We start from the raw sequence: 2,706 nt of genomic DNA on the forward strand, positions 1-2,706 counted from the left end.
TTTATTGACCTTTTTATTATACTTTCCTTAATTGATGTCTCTAATTGAGTTCTAATCTTGAATGCTTATTGAATGATTTCTCCGTTAGAGTGACACTAGGGTTGAGAGACCATCTTGGTAATCTTTGTGGTTTAGTGACACACTATGAGGGTTAGATAAAGCAAGGTTGGAGAGGGTCGAGAGGGTGAGTCGAGAGGTAGTGGAGCGTCCCATTTCCCTTATGATGTGATTTGTCCTACCTCCACGTTCCAAGAGTTCTTTGCGGTCATAGTAGAGTGAAAGCTAAGGGATGAACTCGGCTGGGTTTAGTTACGGATGATGTTATAAGATTGAGGGCTTTCCCATTCTCTCTAAAAGGCAAAGCAAAGAAGTGGCTATATTCTTTACCACGAGCATCTATCACGACATGGAATGAAATGGTCAAAGATTTTCTTGCAAGGTACTTCCATCCTGAGAAATAGGTGAAACTTCATAATGAAATATCATTGTTTGTTCAGATGGAGCTTGAATCCTTGTTTAAGACATGGGAGTGATTTAAGGATTTCTTGTGGAAGTGTCCACAGCATGCTTTCACCGAATAGATGATAATTCAGACTTTTTACAACGGGTTGAATCCAAGTACAAGACAACTTCTAAATGTCATCGCAGTAGGTACAATGGGGAACAATACCCCTGAAGAAGCCCAATAGTTGGTAGAGAAAATGGCCATGAATAGCTACCAATGGAATGCAAGGAAAAAGAAGAAAGTGTCTGGACTCTATGAAATTGATGCGGTTACATCCTTAGTAGCCGAAGTAGAGGTATTGAGCAAGAAATTGAATACATTGACTTCGCCGAGGGTGGCCGCGATCACTAATTATGATGGTTGAGGGGGTTCACATATGACGTATGATTGTCCTATTTTAAGTACTACTTCAGCCACGATTGAACAAGTAGACTTTGAAGACAATTCGAGAAGAATACAAGGTAATCCTTATAGCAACACCTACAACCAAGGGTGGAAGAACCAACCCAATTTCCCATGGAGTAACCAAGGGCAGCAAGATACCATAGTACCACTGGGTTTTGAACAAGAACAAGCCCCGAACATGGAGAATAGAGTTTCAGGCTTGGTAACCCCGGATGACCGACTTAGAGAAAGCCTTTACTAGATTTGTGCAATCTTCGGATACACGATTACAATCGCTCGATGCTACACTTCGCAACCATACTCGCTACATTGCACAATCTAGAAAAATCAAGTGGGCAAATCACAAAGTCTCTACTCGGAGAGACCACAAGGAAGCTTGCCAAGTAATATCGAGACTAATCCGAGAGAACATGTGAAGGCAATCACTTTAAGAAGTGGTCATGAGGTTGAGGGCAGGCTTCCAAGTGAGAAGACCAATGTTGAAGCACCCGAGGTCATGGAGGTTGAGGAGAGAGCTAACAAAGAGAAGGAGGTGGCACCCCCACCTTAAAAGCCAAGAATCAGGTATCCTTCAAGATTTAAGCATGACCAAAATGATCAGCAATACTAGAAGTTCTTGGGTCTATTCAAGCAATTGCACATCAACATTCCTTTTGTGAAGGCGTTATCTCAAATGCCTCGGTATGCCAAGTTCTTGAAAGATCTTTTGAAAAACAAGAGGAAGTTGGAAGGGAGTGTATCGGTGATTTTAGATGTCTCTTATTTGACGGTGTTGCAAAAAGATATGCCGAACAAGAAGAAAGACCTCGAAAGTTTTGTGATTCTATGCAACATTGGCAATTTTGGGTGAAGAGATGGTATTGGCGGATTCAGGGTTAGTATTAAGGTCATTCCATACTCGTTCTTTCAAAAGTTGGGCTTGGGAGAGCCTTAGCCCACTCGGATGACATTACAATTAGCAGACTCAATGGTGAGACATCTGAGGGGCATCATTGAAGATGTACTTGTCAAGGTGGACAAGTACATATTTCTTATAGAGTTCGTAATGTTGGATGTCGATGAGGATGTAGATGTTCCTTTGATACTTGGGAGGTCATTCATACGCACTTCCAAGGCACTTATCAACATGGATGGCGGGGAGTGGACACTGAGGGTTGGAGATGAAAAGCTCACATACCGCCTCGCCGAAGCCATGCGACATTCTCTTGACTTTGATGATACTCTTTATTTTCCTAACAGTACCAATGAACTAATTGATGAATATGTGCAGGAAATGCTAAATCCAGACCAGTACAAGGGATTGCTAGACCAAGAAATGGAGAACGAAGAGCAGATGATACTTGGTCTAGAGGAGAAGGTACTATTTACTCCGAGGATCGTGAAGAAGATGCTCTGGAAGATGAAGTGAGTGAGGAGACGCCTCGTGGATGTCCCCTCGTGAAAAACACACGGGCGAGTAATTTCCTCACCCCGTGGGATCTCTCGCAGTAAGAGCTTTCTTCCATCACGAGAATACATAGGCGGCAAGGGCGAGTGCCCCCGTGAGTCGGGTCTCGTGAAGGATCACTCTGGTGTGGAATTTCCATAAGGGCGTGTGAAACACTAAGAGATTTTTTTCCTGGATGGACAGAGAAGCCACGGGGTGTGCGTCGCCCCATTATGCGTGGGCACTACCAGTCATGGGAAATTTTTGCACGCCCGTGTGGTTGCATTTAGAAGGGTTGAGTGTTATCCCAAGAGCACACAAGGGTGTCTGTTTGCCCCTGTGGTCTCTCCTGTGGAGTCACATGGGCGTG

General features: G+C 43.8%; 1 non-coding gene across 1 annotated transcript; it reads right to left on the bottom strand.

The window, feature by feature from the left end:
• Window positions 1-464: 464 nt before the first annotated feature.
• On the bottom strand, window positions 465-571 carry LOC120266054. The gene has a single exon (XR_005537897.1). It is a non-coding gene; the product is annotated as a small nucleolar RNA R71 (small nucleolar RNA).
• Window positions 572-2,706: the final 2,135 nt, after the last annotated feature.

This window comes from Dioscorea cayenensis, chromosome 7 (assembly GCF_009730915.1).
Source record: "Dioscorea cayenensis subsp. rotundata cultivar TDr96_F1 chromosome 7, TDr96_F1_v2_PseudoChromosome.rev07_lg8_w22 25.fasta, whole genome shotgun sequence".
NCBI classification, from domain to species: domain Eukaryota; kingdom Viridiplantae; phylum Streptophyta; class Magnoliopsida; order Dioscoreales; family Dioscoreaceae; genus Dioscorea; species Dioscorea cayenensis.